Source organism: Hyla sarda, chromosome 3 (genome assembly GCF_029499605.1).
Source record: "Hyla sarda isolate aHylSar1 chromosome 3, aHylSar1.hap1, whole genome shotgun sequence".
In the NCBI taxonomy this organism is placed as follows: domain Eukaryota; kingdom Metazoa; phylum Chordata; class Amphibia; order Anura; family Hylidae; genus Hyla; species Hyla sarda.
The window spans coordinates 72,266,156-72,289,676 of NC_079191.1; the positions used below are offsets into that span (position 1 = coordinate 72,266,156).

The 23,521-nt window shown below is 42.6% G+C and overlaps 1 protein-coding gene across 13 annotated transcripts in view; it reads left to right on the forward strand.

Moving 5' to 3' along the window:
- KLHL29 (kelch like family member 29) overlaps positions 1-23,521 on the forward strand; it is a 917,635-nt gene that overhangs the window by 247,204 nt on the left and 646,910 nt on the right. For 2 of the 13 annotated variants that reach the window (XM_056564311.1, XM_056564316.1), the window contains exon 1: positions 18,184-18,272. The exons of 7 other annotated variants lie outside the window; for them this stretch is intronic. The gene's annotated coding sequence lies outside the window, so the exon portion shown is untranslated. Of the gene's footprint in view, positions 1-18,183; positions 18,273-18,374; positions 18,475-18,546; positions 18,678-19,077; positions 19,096-23,521 lie in introns of those variants that run through there. 4 more of the 13 variants (XM_056564309.1, XM_056564315.1, XM_056564312.1 and 1 more) reach the window with 3 other exon arrangements.

Sequence of the window (23,521 nt, forward strand, 5' to 3'; positions counted from 1 at the left end):
ATGAGCGTTCGCTTGTTTGTTGACTGACTGCTGGCCATATTACACAGTAATCACTCCATGTGATAGGGCTCTAAGATGACGGAGACATTGCTGGTCTTCCAGGACACCGATAAGATATATTTCTTAGTTTTTCAATTGCAATATAAAGTAGAATTGGTGTAAGTGAAGATTAAAGAAGGAAACGGTGAGATTTTGAATGTATTTTCTTCTGGGTGAAAACCATTTTTTTATGTGGCTACAAACATAGAAGTCGATTCATCACTAGAACATGACGCTGCATTAATGTACATTATCGTGTATTAGGCACTGGCTGAAAGTTCATGTGAATTATTAAATTGATGCTATTATTTTTTATTTTATTTTTTTTATTACCGTTGTGAGTAATTTGACAGTGATTTTTTTTTGTGTGTGGGGGGGTGACAAAATAATTTGTGAAAAGATTGAGAATGTTGTTTGGGACAGTGAAACAAAAGGTGAATAGTATAAAGATTATAGGAAAGAGGCATTAAGCCGCGTGCACATGACAGAACTGTGTGCATCAAGCTTATATAGCGGAATCAGAGTCCCTAGCCTTAGGCACTTTATGTGCCACCATATGGTAACTCTGCGTGGTATCTTATTACCGCAGTATATTCCTCTAGAAGCATATCTCTGTAATATGGAATATGAACATGCCTTCATGTAAGTGCGTGAATTTCGATGCCCCCTGTCCCGAGCAGGTGGTAGGCCCACAGGTTATTTGGTAGGGGCGAGACAGCCCAGTGTGTCTCGCAGAGACACATAGACACGCAAACTGTCACTTACAATAACTCGAGGCTTTTACTTGGCAACTTGCAACAAATCCAGATGAGAAAATAACAGTAGCGAATCTTCCCGGCAGGGAGGCACAATACTTAAACATTTAGAAACAGACTTTAGTTTGAAACACTATTCTTGGGCTGATGTCCCTTTGTTTCAGGCCATGGGCTTTAGGCCTCTCTCTCTCACTTATAAGCCAGCTATTGGCATCTCACAGTCTCTGGAATTAGGCTGCCGCCTCCGAGCAGGACAGTCCGGAACAAACAATATCTGCACACAAAGAAACTCTTCAAAATAACTTTACCAGTACTTACTCCAAGCACACAAGCAGCAGGCCTCCTGACCCAACAAAGTCCGGATACAACTCTCCTGGATCCTCTACAGAAGATCGATATTCAGCATTATGGGGACTTTCAGATTCAAAAACTTTTTATATGTTGTACATCTTGGCAAAACATTAACCTTTCTGATATACTATATATGAAAATATAATTTCCTTTTTATAGAATTCATGGCCTATAAAAAACATCACTAGGGGTCATCATACCATCAAAAACGTAATCCTGTCTGGCCGCAGCATCATCTTTGTCCCAGCTGTAGCACAGTCTGGGACAAAATCCAGCAAGTGAGGGCGGAACTATCACTCCTCTGTGCTCACTCCTGTCCTATCAGCCTGCAGCATGAAAACAGAGAGGAGGGGGTTACAGAGCAGCCTTCAGTGATTTGATGAAGAGACCCAGCATGGTATAGCAAACTCAGGGATGGGTCCAAAGCCCAGGATAAAAAACCAAGTTAGCAACAGGTAGAAGATATTTGTTAGAGAAATATTAAAATGATTTGTATATGATCAGGATTGGGTCCGGAGTAACATATAACTTTTTCTTGTTGAATATGACAGATTCTCTTTCAGCTGAACAGGCACAGAACTGAAAGCGCAACATTATGGTGTTGCATGGACTTTCCCCTGCAGTACAACTCCTACAGCTTGAGTATTACGTCTCACAGTAACAACAGTGCAAGCAACCAACCACTGTGCAGGTGTGTCAAAATATTCCATCTCAGCCAGATATGATTGGTCCAGACAATAAGGGCCTGGGCGGTACTTCCCAATGCCAAGACTACCACTGATTGGGAGAGAAGGAACAGAAGTTTACACCAATTACGGCAACTTATCAATTAACTTATAGAAAGTTCTGGAACTTAAGCCTTACTACTGGCAGTAACAGTATTACACATTATACATGCATTTATACACATTAAATGGACACCATCATGAAAAACATTATTTTTATAAGTCATAGAGACATATCAAAATGTTTGATCAGTTGGGGTCTAAGTGTTCAGTCCTAGACCCATCACAAAAACAAGTATTATGGGTACAGAATTATAACTGAGTAAGGGTGACCCGATCTCCTTTCATCCATATAAAATCATAGGAATGCAGGGGTATAGCATGGCGGTATAGTCTTCTATGGGTTCATGCATTAATTAAAAAATTTGAATTTAATATTTCATGAAGTTACAAAAAAGGAGATGTAATAATTTCAGTTTTTCAAATATAATCATTATAAATTAAACAGGAACTATCCGTGTATTCAGAGTGCCTGAATTAGCACCATGTAAACGTGGGCAGATGCCTACTTACTTGGTGGTGGTGGGGGTGGTGGTGGTGGAAAGGAGCAAGGTAAATATGTAAAGCCTATGGTGAGGTAGACAAAAAAGCATAATGTGACTTTGTTTCCTCAAAGTAGTTATCCATTATTGTATGTAAACTAGTATGGTGTGTGTGTTTGTGTGTGTGTGGGGGGGGGGGGAGGGGTTGGAGAATAGAAAAACAAAACATACTTACCTATCCCTGGTCTCCTGCAGCTCATGTTCACCTCTGTCTGTTCTCCCGATCTTCCTTTTTCTCTGTACTTTTGACATGAGTGCTTAATGCAGGACCTGCCGATTCAGCCAATTATCGAGACAATCATCTGGTATATTTTTTTTATATTTACTTTTCTGCTATCATCTTTATTTTTTAGCACAGCAAATGTAAACAGATGTGACCCTTCTATGTGCCTGCTGTGAGAAAGGTTAGAGATTTGTGGCTTATCTCAGCTTGATGCCTCCATTGGGCAGCCGATACAGTCAGGCCAGGATAAAGTTCATTAAAAATAAATAAAAGAGTCCATAAACTTGTAACAAGGGAGCAGCAGCCACACATAATAAAGTGCATTGTTTATGTGACCTATTACTAATGTCTGCAAAGTAAATGCTTGACTCCTGTGTAATTTATAGTGAGCTGACAGGATGTAAAGGGACATGGCGGCAAATATTTAGTCAAGATGTCTACATGCGGTATTGCCAAATTAAGGTTGTGGTCAACATCATTGGCACCTGTCCTTGATTGTTGAGTATAGACAAGCTAATATCTTCAGGAATATGTGGATACAGTACATACCAAATTTGTATCACTAGAATAGTTTAACAGCATATCCAATACATCCAACAACCATTCATAGGCTGATAAAGGTCATGTGAGCACAGATAGGATGGGTGAGTCTTAATTCTCAGTCTGATTTTGTCCTTTGCATCGAACTGAACACAGGGGCCCTCATTTTCTCCACCCATTATTTTTGGCCATAGGACAAGTTATATTTAGAGAAACACTCTTGGCTTTTTTTGTCCATATAATGCACACTTATCTTTACTATTCCTTCAGTGCGGTCAGTTTCATTCCAGTACAGCTGTATCCATACATATCATACATACTGTAGCTGGATTTCCTGTGAAGGACAGGATGACATTACTACCTATCAGATCTCTTTTGGCAGCTCATAGACTCCTCTTTACCCAGCTCTATCTGTATACTGCTGCCTCTACTATTCCTATTGTAACAGAATTTATTGAGTTATTCATCTCCTCTAAAGGGCTGTGTTCACACATTGTGTTTCTGTATTTTTTCCAATGTTTTTTGCAGTGGTTTTCACAAACTCATATCAAAAAGGGTGCTATTTTACTACAATAGCACACATTGCGATTAAAACATGTAGTTTTGTTTACCATGATTTTGTTTTGATTGTGGTTGTCTGTATGCAGGGACCCCACCAATTAGGAAAATTAGACAATTAGACAACTCATCTCTATTTAAAGATATGTCCACCCTTTTATTAAAGACTCCAATTTTACACCATTAAAATGCAATCTAATATAAACCCTCATCAGGTTGCAGTTCACATGTTAACGACTGGTTAACCACCATTTTTATGAGGCGTTAGTAAGATGTGCAGAGCTTTACTGTTACATAGAATGTGTCTGTATGTGTAATTTACTTCAATGAAAAAATCTTAATCCTTCCAGTACTTATCAGCTGCTGTATGCTCCAGAGGAAGTTGTGCAGTTCTTTCTAATCTGACCACTGTGCTCTTTGCTACTGCCTCTAGAACTATCCATAGCAGGAGAGGTTTGCTATGGTGATTTGCTCCTGCTCTGGATAGTTCCTGACACAGACAGAGGTGTCAGCAGAGAGCACTGTTGTCAGACAGAAAAGAACAACTCAAGTTCCTCTGGAGAATACAGCAGCTGATAAGTACTGGAAGGATTAAGATGTTTTAAAAGAAGTAATTTAAAAATCTGTTTAACTTTCTGGAACCATTTAATATGGAAAAAAAAATCCTCCCAAGTACCCCTTTAAATGATTTAACCTTGTGGTCCTCCAGAGTTTCTGTTGAACAAAAGGTTTAGCTAATAAAGTTAGATTCGAAGTAGGAGTCCTGCCCCAATATTCATATTTTCTTCTTTTATGGTTCAAGAACTTTTTGAAAGGGACATAACTCGGTAGATAATGAGCCAGTAAGATCAAGCAATCCTTTTTTGGTCTACCTCCATCTCAGAAATCTTGGCGCTGCAGCTGACCTGTGAGAGATTGTTGATGCATTATTGATGGATTTCAGCCACTTAATCAAAAATTTGTCTTATTCTAAAAGATGTGATTCCCATTTCATTGTGCTTTTCATGAATTATCCTACTTTAAGTGCATTTATAAATGATAGAATATCAAGGAAATTCATTGCATGCCGACTTGAGACAGAGCCGTCTTTCTTTGTTCCTATGGTCCAAACCTCACCAGAGAGGGTTAAACTTCAGTGCAGCAATTAGCTTTAGCGAGGCCAATATATAAACACAATAAACCAAATAAAATAATGGTTTATATTGGAAACATTTGCTGCTCATTCCCCATAGAAGCAATTACTCTGTACCCACTCACTTTAATATCACATTTGGCCAGCTAAAAGATTTCTATATTTTCTTGCAGAAATGCGTCATAACATTGAAGTGAAAGATAAAATGGGATTTATATAAAAATGTCTCCTTGTGTATGTTCTGGACATTTCCTGTGAATCGAATTCATAAAATTGTTTCAGAAACTATTTATTGACTTTACTCACTCCATTGTGGGTCTTTTTCTGTGTTTCTTTAGGGTATGCTCACGTGCTAGCACACACAGAGTTAAAAGGGGTACTCCCTGGAAAACAGGTTTTTTTTTTTAGATCACCTGGTGCCAGAAAGTTAAACAGATTTGTAAATTACTTCTATTAGAAAATCTTAATCCTTCCAGTACTTTTTAGGGGCTCTATACTACAGCGAAAAGGTTTTTCTTTTTGGATTTCTCATATGTCACCACCACAGTGCACTCTGCTGACCTCTGCTGTCCATTTTAGGAACTGTCCAGAGCAGGAGAAAATCCCCATAGCAAACATAGGCGCTGGACGCGTTTCCATCCTAAACTGGGATCTTCATCAGGCAGATGCCTGATGAAGATCCCATTTCGGGATCGAAACGCGTTGCAATAATGTATACACATCTTAATCAGTGGGACCAGCACCTTCATTCGAGGGGAAAACTTTTTCATTTTCTACTGACATACATAAAAAGCTTATGACTTATTATTGCTTAGCCTAGGATCTATGGAGGAAATTTATCAAAACCTGTGTAGAAGAAAAGTTGACCAGTTGCCCATAGCAACCAATCAGATTTTCATTTTCTACTGCCATGCATCCACACCGGACCGACTGACGTCATCTCCGGGAGTTCCCCTTGGTGGCTATTCTGCGAATTTATTTCCTCAAGCCACTGTAGGTGTTGTGCCCTCAGCATAACACCTAAGGGTAAGGACCCTATATTACTCCTTATTTGCCTCTGTATCAAAACGGTCCTCACTAGGGGCGCACTCTGTGTATCTATTTGACCAGAATGCAACGCGTTTCGCTGCGCATGCACAGCTTCCTCAGGAAGCTGCGCATGCACAGCGAAACGCATTGCATTCTGGTGAAATAAATTCCTTTTAATCATTCACCTGTTGTGGTCGCTGTTGAGCCGGGTTCCTTTGAAGCCTTATCCTATACTGCAAATATCTACCGGAGGGCAGCAGTCGACCTACTATTATCCTACGCTTACATCATTGTTGTGTATGAATTTGCACAACCACCCAGGGTAAGCAAGTAATTTGTATAATAATTATTTCACCACGGGTTCTTACGTTACTACTCTATGGAGCGCCTGTTTCTCTCATATTATACAGGAGGCAGTATTGTACAGTATGTTACAGTGGTCTCCAACCTGCGGACCTCCAGATGTTGCAAAACTACAACTCCCAGCATGCCCGGACAGCCATCGGCTGTCCGGGCATGCTGGGAGTTGTAGTCTTGCAACATCTGGAGGTCCGCAGGTTGGAGACCACTGATATATTTCAACCACGTACTGTGTTAGTGTCATATAATTTGAGATGAACGATGGTCTTTTTTTTTGTGTTTTTTTTGCATACTTTTTTATGTGTTTTTTTTTTTTTTTACATTTCCTTTGAATAATTATGGGGGTGATACAAAATGAGCTTGTAGTGTTAGCCTTTAATGTGAACACTGGAATAGACAGAACATCTCATTTAAAGCTTGTTCTGTTACATTAATGGTTCTTTGCTACGTGTCATTAATGGTCTATTTTACTTCATTTTCTCGGCATTGCTCATTTAGCTCAGAAGAATAATATGTCTGTTCCTTTAAAGTAACAAACGTATGGTGTCACCTCGATCCTGCGTCCAGCTGTGCCATGTACCATGGTTTATGTGCTAAGTGATTTATGATGTATGTATGTATACAGGGTTGAAGGCCTTTATGTCATCCCTTACACAAAAATTCAATTCAATGCCTGGCTGGTTCTTACTATATCACAGTTCTTTTTCCAGGACACCAATCCCAGGGGGAATTTATTATTGAGATAAAAGTCTAGGGAAGTGGCAATTAAAGGACAGCGGTCTGGGCTACTTAAAGTGAATCACCTCTAATGCCATATTGTTTTAGGTCTTAAATTCATTGCTGCTTAAATTCTTAATGTATCTTATATTGAGCCATCAATGCTTCTTTTTCTCTAAAATAGATAAACAAATCCTCTTCGTAGACTTTAGGGCAGATTTACTAATGTTTGTGGACTGCAGCTTTTATATAAAATATGTCAAAATTGGGCACATTTTAGTTAATGTTCATTTAAGACACATATTGGCCCTGATCTACTATTGTAAATCCGACATGTTTTGTCAGGTTGTGCACCAGAATCATTCGCATCGTGCCAGATATTCTTTCTTTGCGCCACGATTCTGTCTCATTGCGGCAGAATTCTGTCTGTGCCAGAAATGAAAACCCCGACCAACTCTCCATTTAATTGAGAAAACCCAAAAAGGGGCGTGCCTGTTGTGGAAAGGGGGTGTGGTCACAGAAAAGGGGTGTGTTCCCAACATTTTCACAAAAACCTTACATATTTACTAAGGTTTCCACAGAAAATGTAGTGGATTTGAGCTGAGGAAAACCCCACAGAACAGAACATGTGTAAAAAAAAAAAAAAGCAAAGTGTAGGGAAAGTGCAAAATGTAGGTAAAAGTGCAAAATGTAGGGAAAGCTTAGTAAATACTGTGGAAAATTGTAAGGAATTAAAACCCACAAAGAAAACTGCACTCCATTGTTAGTAATTCAGGGCCATTGAGTTTTTAAAGGGATGTTTTTTCACTTACCTCCTGCACTCCAGCAGTGCCTCCGGTCCCCGGCTGTGCTCTCTTCCGCTTCAGAAATCGTGACCTCAGGGCACCGAGTGTCACGCTGCTCCTCAGCCAATCACTGACTGCAGAGATGTCCTGCCTCACCAGTAATTGGCTAAGGGGCAGTGTGACACTCCGGGTCCTGATGTCATTTGGGCTCGGGTGTCACGATTTCTGAAGCGGATGAAGGGCCCAGCCGGGGACCTGAGGATGACCAGAATCGCAGTTTCACCATGATCTGCAAAAATTGTGCAATTTTTACAGTGATTTCAGCCTTTCTGGCAAAAGAAAAATGCATGCGGTGATTAGCTGCAATACCACAAACTTGGCTTAGTACAGAGGAGCTCCGCTGGCTAAGTCTGTTACAAACTACAGGACTGCAAACAGTAATTTTTTCCTCCAACTGATGGTAGCCCAACAGAATCCATTCAAAGTCAATGGGACCCAACAGTGTCCTTTGTGCTCCGCTCCGTACAGGGTCTGTTTAGATTTTTTTGCACTGAAAGGACCCTGTACATGTCGGAGCACAACCAGAGGCGTAGCGTGGCGGGTGCAGGGGGGGGGGGGGCGGTCGCACCGGGCGCAACATCTGGGGGGGCACGCTCGCACTTGCAGCTCTCTGCCCCTGCCTGGCTCACTCACTCTCTCTGCAGTGCTGGCTGTGCGATTTCGATTCGAGCCGCCGGGTCGCAGCCCACTGTGGAGGCAGTGGCGGATCCGGGGGGGGGGGGCAACGGGGCAATTGCCACCCCCACGAGATTGTTGCCCCTCTTCCTGAATTATCGCATGGTGGAGCGGGAGCTGTCGGCTGTCCCGCTCCACCACCCCTTTCTCACGCCCGTCACCTTGCTATCACACGCCGCGGCTGCTCCATTCCTGCAGTCAGTGAGAGCCAATCACTGCAGGCCGGCACGATGACATCACATCAACGCACCGGCGCCCGGAGATCACGTCCCCGCGGCTCTCACGGACTGCAGGACCCAAGTTATAAGGGAAAGAGGCAAATGATGAGTAAGGGGCACATGTCAGGGGGGCATTATATGTGGGGGCACATGACAGGACCCCCCCTGTCATGTGCCCCTCATATATAATGCCCCATGTCCTGTGCCCCTCACATATAATGCCCCCCCTGACATGTGCCCTTCACATATAATGCCCCCTGTCCTGCCCCCTCAGGGGGCATTATATGTGAGGGGCACATGTCAGGGCATTATATGTGAGGGGCACAGGACATGGGGCATTATATGTGAGGGGCACAGGACATGGGGCATTATATGTGAGGGGCACAGGACATGGGGCATTATATGTGAGGGGCACAGGACAGGGGACATTATAAGTCAGGGTCACATGTCAGGGGGGCATTATATGTGGGGGCACATGACAGGGGGGCATTATATGTGAGGGGCACATGTCAGGGGGTAATATATGTGGGGGCACATGACAGGGGCCCCCTGTCATGTGCCCATATAATGCACATATAATGCCCCCCTGATATTTGCCGCTTACTTATAATACCCAAAGTCATGTGCCTTGGATCATCACCAGGGTATGGTTTCATTTTGATGTTTAGTTTTTGTTCTTGATATTTTTTGTCGTTTACGATGGTTGTGAGACGACATATAATAGCGCGGCCCATGCTAGGTTACTACATTTGTAGATTTGTATTCATAGACCTGCTGAAAATGTGGAGAATGTGTAATGCATGTTCGCACTCAATAAAGTGTTTGAAAATAAGCTTGTATTTAGATGCATTTTACTTTAATTACATCAGTATTTTCATAACAAACAATACATGTGCTTAGGGGGTAAGGGTTTCTTTAACTAATCTAGTGGAAGAGACTCGAGTGCTAAAATCCACGGGTTAGGGGGCGCAAATTACTTGCCTTGCCCCGGGTGCTGACAACCCATGCTATGCCACTGAGCACAACGAACACTGCTGGGTCCTGAGGGATCCAATTGACTGTGAATGGGGTCTGTCTGGTTACCTTCAGGTGTCTTCTGTATTGCAGGAGTTGAGTGGAGAAAAAAATGACTGCTTGCAGTCCTGTAGTTTTTAACAGACTTACAACAGGACCAGGACAGAGTACAACGCTGATGTGAACCTGAAGTGATAGACTATTTCTTGTTACATATTTAGTACGGTTGAAAAAAGACAATGGCCCTGATTTACAATTGTTTTTCCACGGTATTTACTAAGGTTTCACTACATTTTGCACTTTTCTCTACATTTTGCTTTTTTTACACATGCTCTGATCTTTATGGTGTTCCTCAGCTCAAATCCACTAAATTTTCTTTGGAAACCTTAGTAAATATGTAGTTTTTTTTGCGAAAATGTTGGATTTTCTTAGTAAAATACAGAGTTAGTCGGGTTATTTCAATTCTGGCGCAAATTCCGGCACAGACAGAATTTCTGGCGCAATGCGCCAGGATCTAGCGCACATCCAGACAAGACATGTCGGGTTTACAATAGTAAATGAGGGCCAATGTCTATCAAGTTCAAACAAGGAGGTGAAAGGAAGGGGCATGGATGGATGAAGGTGGATGAAGGGAAGGGGGTGTGATTCTATATTTCTGCATATGCATTAATGTTATGTATCTTTCCCTGTTTTAAAGCCTACAACAGTTCCTGCTGTGAGCAGAGGTAGACTGTTCCATAAATTCACAGTTCTTATGGTAAGGCTTGTCACCTCTGGAGACTAAGGCCCCTTTCACACTGCAGTTAGTGCACGACAGTGTGACGGCCACTGGGAGAGCCAGGCAGAATGACCGGAGAAAAATTACAGCATGTGCCATCTTTTTCTCCCATTATTCATAACGGGTCCGGGCAGCCCCCATAATAGTAAATGGGAGCCACCGGGATCTGTTGTTTGTCGTTGCTCCCGTTATGAGAACGGCCGTTAAAGACAGGGAAAAAAAAAAGAGACTTTGATAGCCGTCTTCGACGGGGAGCAACGGCAGTGTGAAAGTAGCCTAAACCTTTTTTTCTCCAGATGGAGGGAGTGCTGTGTCGTGGCACTGCAGCTCATCTTGTTTTGGCCTATTTTTCTTACTGTACTAACCTTCTCCTCCCTTATTCTCTTATTTCTCTGCTCTACTACTGGACGGAAAAGTTTTGCGCAAAGAGGGCAACCTCAGCTCTGCTACATCTGCCTCTGTCCATAAAAAGTGATCACATCATTCATTTGCATGAGATTTAATTGCCAATCAGCACAAAGCAGTTCCTAATGTGTGCTGACAGCCGTAATGAACAAGCCCTGTCACCGCAAAGCGGTCAAACAATGGGGGATTGTGCGATGAGGCTGACTGGTGTTGACATACAGCTTACTAGAGGGTGGGAAGCAGGGAAGAAGGGGGGGGGGGGTAAGGAGTAAAGAAAATAATATTAAGAGCAATTTAATCAGAGACCGAGCTGCAATTTACATGTGTCTGCAAATATTTCTCTAACATGATTTTATTAGGTTGATGACCAATGAGCGATGCAATTCCCCGGAAGACAACGTGCAATCACACAATGGAAAATTCACAATCCCAGAGCAAAAATCTGATTTAATAAAAGATTCAGTGATAATATAATACACGTAGCTGTTACCAGTCTAGGGATCTGACATTATACGGAGAATATACAGTAGGCCCTGTATACCGGTGATGAGGTAGACTAGTGGATGTGGATACTTTGGCAACCATTAATTTCAATACCTTAATACCTAGGTCTCTAAACTGTGGACCTCCAGCTGCTACAAAACTACAACTCCCAGTTGGCCCAGACAGCCAACTACTCGTAAGTGTGTAAAATAAAAAAGGAAACCATTTAGCAAATAATCCTGCTTAAAGGGGTTATCCACCTTAAGGTGACTTTAGTACTTACCTGTCAGACAGTAATGGACATGCTTAATCTTGGGGTTAAATGGCTGTGTTGTGAGTCCACCATAACACTGCTGCTTTCTTTTTGTGAACAGTCTGTTTCCTGTTGGAGTTCCCTCCCTCCAACTACAATTGCCAGGATCCCTTGTTTGTAAGCGTGAGGTCACTTTTCTCCCTTCCACATATCAGTCACCCCACCCATTGCAGTAAAGCTGAACTCCCTTCCATACCTGCTGTGTTTGAAACTACAATTCCCTCTAGCCCTGGGAAGAATGATCTCCCTCCCACCCAGCAGTCCCTCTACCCATTGAAGCACTGCCATGCTTCCTTTCAACACCTGACTAGTGATATAATGTCTCGGGCCACAATGCAACCTAGGAAAAGTTCCAGAAACACAAATTTTGTACGCATGCACCTCTTGACGGCTTATATTTACGAAGCTTATGTGGAGCAAACTTTCATGTCGTGGCCACCTGGTGACTTAAAGCGTACATATTATATCATAGTAAAAAATAATGCTTACATATTAAAAAATATTATATAATAATGATATCAAATAATTATATATATATATATATATATATATATATATTACTCACTAGGTCATGCAGAATTTTTTCATGTCTTTTTTATGTATTTGGCTCACAAATCAGTCTGTTCTGCTGCTCACTCATTCTGACATCCACTGCTCAGAAAGGGGCATGTCTAAGGCAAACCCTGAGCCCACCCTCACTCACCATGCATTCACTTCCTCCCTGAGTCTGCTGTGCTGTGTCTCTTTGTCCAATCACTGCAGGCTACTATGCAACTCCCTCCTCTCTGTTTTCAAGCTGCAGTCTGACAGGACAGGAGTGAGCACAGAGGAGTATTAGTCCCGCCCTCACTTACTGGACATTGTCCCAGTCTGTGCTTCAGCTGAGACAAAAATGATGCTAAAACCGGACAGGATTATGTTCTGGATGGTATGGCGACCTCTAGTGGAATTTTTTTTTTTTATATAAGCCATGAGCCTATAAAACGAAAATAATTTTTATTATTAAGTATATTAGAAAAGTTTTTGATTCTGACAGTGCCCATTTAACTCCTCGGCTACTCCGGTTAGCAGTAGCTAGTTTCTGCCGTATGTAGCCTGGCAGAGTGCTGTAAATGAGCGCTGCAGTAATTACAGGCAGTAACGGTGCTTTGATGTGCACTTGGCAATGACTGCTTTGCCACAATAAACCTGTAGTAGTTTGTTACAATTTATTGCATATTAATTACCAGGCATGTGCAATCTGCGGAGACAACGTTATATTTAGTCAGCTAATTACAGCTCCTCCATTTACGCAGTGGCACTTCTGTCTCTCGGGCAGCACATACCGTATCTCTAGGTCTCATTTATAGAGGATTTACAATGCATTTAGAAAGTTTTCAGATTCTATCACTTTATTCACATTTTGGAGATCTGACATTATACTGGGAATATACAGTACTCCTTAGATATCAGTGATGATAGACTAATGGATGTGGATTATTTCAAATGCTTGACTATCTAGGTCTCCAAACTGCGGACCTTCATGTTGCAAAACTACAACTCCCATCATGCCCGGACAGCCGTTGGCTGTCCGGGCATGTTGGGAGTTGTAGTTTTGCAACAGCTGGAGGTACAAAGTTTGGATACCTAGGTTTCACATCAGCTAAAGCTCCATAACTAGTTATAGGGGGTCTCTAATAAAAAAAAAACTTTTGGAAGGCAGCAGTGCTGACTGCTTAAAGGGATACTCCACTGGGATTTTTTTTTTTTAGCAACTGGTGCTAGTAAGTTAAACAGATTTGTAAATTACTTCTATTTAAAAATCTTTCCCCAGTACTTATCAGCTGCTGAATACTACAGAGGAAGTTCTTTTCTTTTTGGATTTCCTTTCTGTCTGACCACAGTGCTCTCTGCTGACACCTTTGTCCATGTCAGGAACTGTTCAGAGTAGGAGCAAATCCCCATAGCAAACCCTATCCTGCTCTGGACAGTTCGTGACATGGACAGAGGTGTCAGCAGAGAGCACTGTGGTAAGACAGAACGGAAACCACTGGGGATCAGCCGTCATGATGTGTGCAACACCCCCTGAAGAGGAAATGTGGCATTGCAATGCATGGTTACTCTGGTTTGCAGTGTTTCCTTGGGCACTGGGGTCCTTAGTTTAATAAAGAGGATGTCCAGAGAAGATATTATCATGTGTCACTGTCTCCATTGGGCGTGTGGCAAGGAACCCATACAAACACAGGCAAAGCCACCATCATATGCGATGCCCAATAGCTGGATCATGTGACTTTTACCCATTGCCTGTGTGGTGTAATTTGACCCAATTTGGTACCTGACGCCTTTCGTTTTGGGAGGTATACTTCCGAAATGAATGCAGAATGGAAATGGGGTGCTGGGAGTGAGCAAAGGTAATAATACCTTTTTTGCTTACTGACATCCCCTTTAAATTGAACCAGGGAAAACATCTACATGGGGTAAATGTGAGGAGGGGATTCTATATTTCTGCATATACATTAATGTTGTTTGCTCTAAATGTGTATCTAACCCTATTTTGAAGCCCTCAACTGTTCCTGCTGGGCCCAGTCTATCATCACTCATGTATATATGTCTATGCCAAAAGCATTATGCAGGTATGAATGCTGAAAAGCTGCAGCCACCTGGTTTTGTGCCACCACCATATGGATGGCAGTGACTACATTTATAGTTGTAGCTAGACTTTTCTTCACCCATGGCAAAGATTTGGTTTGGTGCTACAGCCCTTTACCTAAATTTCATGAAAAAATATTGTTGGCACCCAAGTGGTGTGCCCCATCTCCACACCTACAGCCCTGGTCCATAGTTACCTAATCACCCTATCCTTGGGGAGTATTACCTTTTAACATCTTAGACCTGGTGGGATCAGCTTTGTAAATCTATGTATCTAAAATCTAGCCGTGAAACTTTCCTGTTTTTCCCTCTCTTCCCTGACACCTATGGGACATGCTCCACCAGTATCCCTTGAATGCACCGATGATCAATGGTTACCTAACCACCATATTATATAGGGACTTTTACATGATGGAGATAGAAGGACAATCTCTGTGAACCCCCATATCTAAATACCTGTCCAAGGAAAATTGTTTTGCGCTGCCCCCTCTAGCACCCAGTATTCATAGTACGGTAGTCAATCCAAGAAAACATAGACAGAACCCCACTGTGTTCTCAATGAAGGTTTATGTTCTCAATTCATATACTTCCCTCGCAGGTTGCCCCCCTGAGTTCCATTTCTCTATTTGATGTAGTATCCATAGTACATGCCTTATCAATGCCTCCTACCTCCTTTCCTGGTCTTAGTTACCTATATCATGGGGGTACATACTTCTTATATCATGGAGTCAGAAGGACTAGCACTGTGCAACATTTTATCCGAATACCCTGGCCAATGAAGAGTGGTCCCTCATGCTACCCATTGCACACAGGCAACTTACCCCATCAGCAGTCCACAGTCATGCTACCGGAACACTATCTTATAGTTGCCTAACCTTATCCTAGAGGAGCACTTACTGTTCATACCTTTTTATTTTTGACTGTTCAAGGACATTTCATATATTCCCTTTATAGTCAAGGTGCTACCTACATTTGTCATATTAGAGGTTTATATCGGAGTCCTACATGGAATTCCCATGAGGATGGCACCCGGAATCAGAAGCAGAAATACAGGATTGTGTCCTCTGTTCTCCAGCAAGAAGACAGATGTGTAGTGTGAGCGGCACGGAAAGAAGCTCCGCCGTCATTCATTCTCGGAGAGTCCGTCCATACAACAAGCCTGATGCATAATTGTGCTTTCAGCTGCTAGTTCACACAACAGAAGTCACTTGCCTACATAGTTTAATGTAGGAGCCAGAAATAGAAAGTCACAGCTGGCCGGGATATTTAGTCATCCAGTTTGTAGAGTACGAGCCAGACGTGAAACTTTTAAATTGTGAAGCGTGGAATAAGGTCTGTGTATTAATAGGCGACCTAACGTAATAATTATAAAGTTTTGTTTTTTGTAGAGGAAAACTTGTGAGATGGTACGTGTCGTATTGTCTGGCTGCTATGTTAATTAATCCAGAATTTCACAAAACAATTTAGGCATAACAGGTGGACATGTCCCTATTTCTAGAATATCACAGTATCTACCGTCTCTCGACTTCACACTTTATTGGAATTGGCTGTAAATTTAGAAAGAAAGTACTAGATGAGGCTGAAATATTGAGTCGTCTGTAAAATTGAGGTGTTTGGTATAAATGTATTCATTTTGATCTGTTTGCTGAGTAGGTGGCCTCTTCCAGCTCTTATGGGGAGATTTATTAAAACCTTTGCTCATAGCAACCAATCAGATTGCTTGTTTATTTTAAAAAAAATGCATCTGAGAAATAAATAAAGTGATCTGATTGGTTGGTATGGGCAACCGGTCAGCTTTTCCTCTTCACAAGTTTTGATAAATCTCTCCCATAGGCTAAGTTTCCACTTGTTTTTTTTTTTCTGGCAGTTTTTGGAATACTGCCACTGTAGTTTTTGAGCCAAAGTCAGAAGTGGATCCATAAGGGAGGAGAAGTATAAGTCCTTCCTTTATATGTCCTTTTCCTTTTGAATGCACTTCTGGCTTTGGCTCAAAAACTGCAGTGGCAGTATTCCAAAAACTTAGCCTTAGGGCTTTTCTGTCATTCTGACATCTTCTTGTGGCAGCTCTTCGTCCCCTCTCACTGCATACAGTCTCAGACCCACACTGAGACTATGTACATTTTTGTTGCATTGCGGTTTGGAACTGTTAAAGTGTTACTATCACTCCGTTCCGGGGGCAGGATAAATTTAAACATTGCGGGCAATCTCGTGATCAGACGGATTCCCGAAACTCCCATGGAAGGCTACGAGACCTCCGGCATGGAAGTTTCTGGAACCACCTGATCAACCTGTTGCAAAGCTACAACTCTCAGCATGCCCGCACAGCCAACGGCCATTGTAACTTTGCAACAGCTGGAGGTCCACAGTTTGGAGTCCACTAGTCTAAATGAACTTTCTACATATGGTGGCACCATAAGCACAACAAATAAGGTAAGGCAGTAATGTTCTCCCATTGGTTTAAACTAGTAGTCTCCAAACTGTGGACCTCCAGCTGTTGCAAAGCTACAACTCTCAGCATGCCAGGACTTGCCGTTGTCTGCCAACAGCTGGAGGTGTACAGTTTGGAGACCACTAGTCGAAATGGGCTTTCTTTCAACACACGGTGGCACCATATGTACAACAAACAAGGTAAGGCAGTAATGTTCTCCCATTGGTTTAAACCAGTAGTCTCCAAACTGTGGACCTCCAGATATTGCAAAGCTACAACTCTCAGCATGCCCGCACAGCCAACGGCCATTGTAGCTTTGCAACAGCTGGAGGTCCACATTTTGGTGACCACTAGTCTAAATGAACTTTCTACATATGGTGGCACCATATGCACAACAAATAAGGTAAGGCAGTAATGTTCTCGCATTGGTTTAAACCAGTGGTCTCCAAACTGTGGACCTCCAGCTGTTGCAAAGCTACAACTCTCAGCATGCCCGGACAGCCGTAGGCTGTCCGGGCATGCTGGGAGTTGTAGCTTTGCAACAGCTGGTGGTCTACAGTTTGGAGACCACTGGTTTAAATGGGCTTTCTTTCAACACACGGTGGCACCATATGTACAACAAATAAGGTAAGGCAGTAATGTTCTCCCATTGGTTTAAACCAGTAGTCTCCAAACTGTTGACCTCAAGTTGTTGCAAAGCTACAACTCCCAGCATGCCCGCACAGCCAATGGCCGTTTAGCTGTGCAACAGCTGGAGGTCCACAGTTTGGTGACCACTAGTCTAAATGAACTTTCTACATATGGTGGCACCATATGCACAACAAATAAGGTAAGGCAGTAATGTTCTCCCATTGGTTTAAACTAGTAGTCTCCAAACTGTGGACCTCCAGCTGTTGCAAAGCTACAACTCTCAGCATGCCAGGACTTGCCGTTGTCTGCCAACAGCTGGAGGTGTACAGTTTGGAGACCACTAGTCGAAATGGGCTTTCTTTCAACATACGGTGGCACCATATGTACAACAAACAAGGTAAGGCAGTAATGTTCTCCCATTGGTTTAAACAAGTAGTCTCCAAACTGTGGACCTCCAGATATTGCAAAGCTACAACTCTCAGCATGCCCGCACAGCCAACGGCCATTGTAGCTTTGCAACAGCTGGAGGTCCACATTTTGGTGACCACTAGTCTAAATGAACTTTCTACATATGGTGGCACCATATGCACAACAAATAAGGTAAGGCAGTAATGTTCTCGCATTGGTTTAAACCAGTGGTCTTCAAACTGTGGACCTCCAGCTGTTGCAAAGCTACAACTCTCAGCATGCCCGGACAGCCGTAGGCTGTCCGGGCATGCTGGGAGTTGTAGCTTTGCAACAGCTGGTGGTCTACAGTTTGGAGACCACTGGTTTAAATGGGCTTTCTTTCAACACACGGTGGCACCATATGTACAACAAATAAGGTAAGGCAGTAATGTTCTCCCATTGGTTTAAACCAGTAGTCTCCAAACTGTTGACCTCAAGTTGTTGCAAATCTACAACTCCCAGCATGCCCGCACAGCCAATGGCCGTTTAGCTGTGCAACAGCTGGAGGTCCACAGTTTGGAATCCACTAGTCTAAATGAACTTTCTACATATGGTGGCACCATATGCGCAACAAATAAGGTAAGGCAGTAATGTTCTCCCATTGGTTTAAATCAGTGGTCTCCAAACTGTGGACCTCCAACTGCTGCAAAGCTACAACGCCCAGCATGCCCGCAGAACCAACGGCTGTTGTAGATTTGCATCAGCTGGAGGTCCACAGTTTGGTGACCACTAGTCTAAATGAACTTTCTACATATGGTGGCACCATATGCACAACAAATAAGGTAAGACAGTAATGTTCTCCCATTGGTTTAAACCAATAGTCTCCAAACTGTGGACCTCCAGCAGCTGCAAAGCTACAACTCTCAGCATGCCCGGACAGCCGTTGGCTGTCCGGGCATGCTAGGAGTTGTAGTTTTGCAACAGCTGGTGGTCTATAGTTTGGAGACCACTAGTCTAAATGGGCTTTGTACATATATTGTGGCACCATATGTACAAGTACAGACAGGCCGTCATGTTAGGCATGAGCCAAGATCCAAGCAAGACTGTGACTAGGGGGTGTAACTGTTATACTCAAGACGTCTTAATATGTAATCTGTTCCCTTCTATAAAGCAATGAAGGGCTGCAGACCCAGGGGCTGATCCTGTTTACTTTGAGACTTTTCGAACCAGGGGTCAGTGACTCATAAGATTGAGCAATAGGTGAGGTCACATTCTTCATTCGTAACATGGTGTCAACATGATACCACCCAAAGCAGCCCAGGCACTTGTTTTAGGGGGCCCTCGTGTCGGAATAAAGCATTGCTGTCCTTTTTTTTTTCTCCTTGGCTTTGCTATCGAGAAGCCTCCATTCGCCGACTGTTTTTTTGGCAGCCGCTGTGTGCAGCTTAAGGATTTCTGACATGACGCCAGTAGATTTTATGGGTGTCCATTTTCGAACAGATTCTGAACGGCTCAGAGAGTGTGTCCCTCATCAGCACTTTCGCTCCCACAGTATGTTCATTAGCGCTCATTCCAGCTTCGCATTGATGTTACAGCAAATTCTTCCGTTTAATGTGTTTTTTTCCTTAATTCCTATCAATTTAATTTTATGGTAAGTTTAACCAGTAAGAAATAAAAACTTCCTATTTCCAATTATGTTTATATTTTGAGACCAGTCAATGGGTATCTGACGCTTGATACTACGACCGATAAAGGTAGAGAAGGGTTAAAGGGGTATCAACTGGTGCCAGAAAGTTAAACAGATTTGCAAATGACTTCTATTAAAAAATCTTAACCCATCCTGTACTTATCAGCTGCTGTATGATCCACAGGAAGTTCTTTCCTATTTATATTTATTTTCTGTCTGACCACAGTGCTCTCTGCTGACACCCCTGTCCATGTCAGGAACTGTCCAGAGCAGAAGCAAACCCCCAAAGCAAACCTCTCCTTTGGTTCCTGACATGGACAGAGATGTCAGCAGAGAGCACTGTGGTCAGACAGAAAAAAATTCAAAAAGAAAAGAACTTCCTCTGTATTATACAGCAGTACCGGAAGGGTTAAGATTTTTTAATAGAAGTAATTTACAAATCTGTTTAACTTTCTGGCACCAGTTGATTTAAAAAAAAAAAAAAAAAAAAATTGTTTTTCACTGGAGTACCCCTTTAACAACTTCAGTTCAGTAGAAATCTCTTGTTATATCAGAGGAGTCTGATTTAGGCTGAGTTGACACTGCCATGGTGTTCTGACCTTTTTTGTGCCCCGAACGGATCTAGAACAGTTCGGCACACAACTGACACCCATTTCCATTGACTGGAATGGGGTCCGTCTGGGAGTGGGGGAAAAAATAGAACATGTAGTATTTTCTCCGGTCAAATACTGTTCTGCCGGCGGAGCTCCCTTTACTGGCAGTGTGAACGAGCCCTTAGTGTCCATCAGCAGGTTTGCTGGCAAGGTGCCCGCAGTCTGTGCATAAAAGAAACTTCTTTTCATGACTTCATTGTAGCGACATAGTTGGAAATTATACAGAACTTTTTGTAGGAAATTTTTTATTTGGGAGTCAAATGGATAAGGCAGTCAAATATATTGCCTACATACTGTAGTACTGCCACACAGTCTGAATGTTCTATTGCCAATGTAGTAGTATTAAATAGTAATATTGTACCACTGTATTGCCAATGTAGTAGTAACACATAGTGATAATATATACCACTCTATTGTCAACTTAAAATGGTACTCCGCTGCTCAGCGTTTGGAACAAACTGTTCCAAACGCTGGAGTCGGCGCCGGGAGCTCGTGATGTCATAGCCCCTCCCCCTTGTGATGTCACACCCCACCCCCTCAATGCAAGTCTATGGGAGGGGGCGTGACGGCCGTCACGCCCCTTCCCATAGACTTGCATTAAGGGGGCAGAGCGAGATGTCATGAGGGGGCGGGGCTATGATGTCACAAGCTCCCGGCGCCGGCTCCAACGTTTGGAGCAGTTTGTTCCAAAGGCTGAGCAGCGGAGTACCCCTTTAATAGTACCACATACTGACAATATACCAGTGCAATAAAAACTCTGCATAATAGTGCACATAGAGGAATTACTGTGATAGCACTCCACAGACTACAGTAACCCCCAGAGTGCCTTAGAATACAGCATAAAGGACAAACAGTACAAATACAGTCCAAATGTGACAAGTAAAAGGACTATTCATTCTAAAAAATCTTGAGTCAAAGATTACAGTAAAGATGAAAGAATGGAGTCCAATGACGCCAGATACATGTTGCCCCAATGAATGTCATTATCCGCACTGATATTTCAATGATCTCTAGGTTGGTAGGTCTATAGTTCATTATCTAAAGTGGTTAATTCCCTCTACATTCCCTAACAATGTGATGCCACAAAAGGATAAACTATGATATTCAGCTGCAAAACTCTTTAGAAAACAATGACCCGTCTGTTCCTAAAGAATATACATAACCCAAAGCGTTGGAAACACAAGTGACCTAATTTCCATTTATGTCCCAAATCTCTATTCCTGGTCACTCTGCACACTGCTATGGTGTATTATTACGGTATAAATATGTGCACTACATAGCTGCACTCGAGCCGAGCACTGGGATGAGAGTGAGTTTTTTTGTTGGGATGACCTTCTTTTGCCTCATCATACGGACTGTGTTACAACATCTGTGTGTGAGCTAGTAAAATCAGATTATTCTATGGGAACGACGTTGCGTCAAGGTTTATGTCAAGTCCTTGGCCGTAAACCCAGTGAATTGGACACTGACTAATTCATTAGTCGTCACTCTGAAGTGGACATTTGGGAACCTCATGTTTGAATACTCCCATTGACCTCAGTTGGATATTTTTACTCAATGGAAGTCAATACATCTGCTTTTAATTACTATGGAAACACACAGTCACTATGGGCATCTATTGAATTAGCCTTATTATGAGTCAATACAGATGTAACTGGGCTCAGGGAAGCAGAGCTGAGTTTGGATGTTGATCACAATTTTGGATCCGTGGATGTCCATAGGACTGCAGTAAAATCTACTGCATTATCTTATAGGACATTAAAGGATATTGTTAATTGTGGGTTGATTTCAATGGCCAATATTCAATACTTTATTTCCCCTGTGGTGGCGCTGCAGGGAACTAAACACACACTGTTGAAATACCACCCACCCCCACATTGCACATAATTGCTGAAGATACCTGCCGTAAGACATACTATGATCAATTTCTAACTAAAACTGATCAATATTTGAACAAAAAAGAGTTGTAAAGGGCGGACAAACCTTCAAAGAAGATGTCATCAAATATATTAGTAGAGCCCAAGCAGTCTTCTGATTTTCTAATAGAAAGCCTATGGCAATATTGTCCCTAGCATTGATTTTGAGAGTGTTAGCGTGTGGGGGGATGCGGGATTGTTGACGTACTTACAGCTTGTCTATGGACATGATCCATAGGGATTTGTCTACCCCTTGAGTTTGACTATTTAAAAGAGATAACCATACCACCACCACTGTGGGTTTTTATGTCACTATGGTTTTTTAGCAGCAGAAACAGGTGGAAGTAAGGTTATCAAAAGTTTGAGCCAAAGTAAGCCAAGTAAGGTTATCAAAAATGTAAGCGAAAGTTGTTCTGGAAATGGGTTGTAGTCTACAAGATGGGTATCAACAAGGCGCTTCTGCCGGTAGAAGAGCTTTATTGATGTCCACTTCGTAGACAACGACTCTACACCTATTTCTGGAATTTATCATACCAGCCGGCATCTGCAGAATCAGGGACGGACGTAGACGCTGCTCACTGGATTTTAGCAAGTCTACATTTAGAGGAAGGTATTGCGCTCTTAGTACAACTGGATCTGGTTAGTACTATTCATTATATTTGCCATCCACACTGTCCTGGGGGCTACAGTAGGGGAATACATTTTTTGTGTTTCCATAGAAAATCTAGGAGTGGGACCTATAAATAAAAATAGAATCATTGAAGGATTTGAATCTCTTTCATTTTGCATTTCATCTAGTCTGGGCTAACAAATTCTGATGCCAAATACAGACCAAAATACTGCTTTATGAAAGAGGCCAGAACTTAAAGGTGTTATCTACCTTCTGAAAAAAATAAAATAAATGAAAGGCTCAAAAGAAATGTAATACCATTAAAGGGGTACTCCACTGCTCAGCGTTTGGAACAAACTGTTCCAAACGCTGGAGCCGGTGCCGGGAGCTCATGAGGTCACAGCCATGCCCCCCATGATGTCATGCCCCGCCCCCTCAATGCAAGTCTGTGGGAGGGGGCATGACAACTGTCACGCCCCCTTCCATAGACTTGCATTGAGGGGGCGGACGTGATATCATGAGGGGGAGGGGCCATGATGTCACGAGCTCCCGGCGACGGCTCCAGCGCTCGGAACAGTTTATTCCAAATGCTGAGCAGCGGAGTACCCCTTTAAAGCCTTTTCTCACCTCTCCAATCCCACTGTGTTCCAGAAGTTCTAGTGGGTGCACCAGTCTTTGTTTGCTTGTGGCCAGTAGCCTCAGTTTTTTGCATGCAGTACTTCTGGCATCACTACTCATCATTGGGAGCCATGATGCCAATTGCATGGCATGTGATCACTGCTTGGCAGCAGCAGTCAAATATTGGTGCCCATCAAAGCTT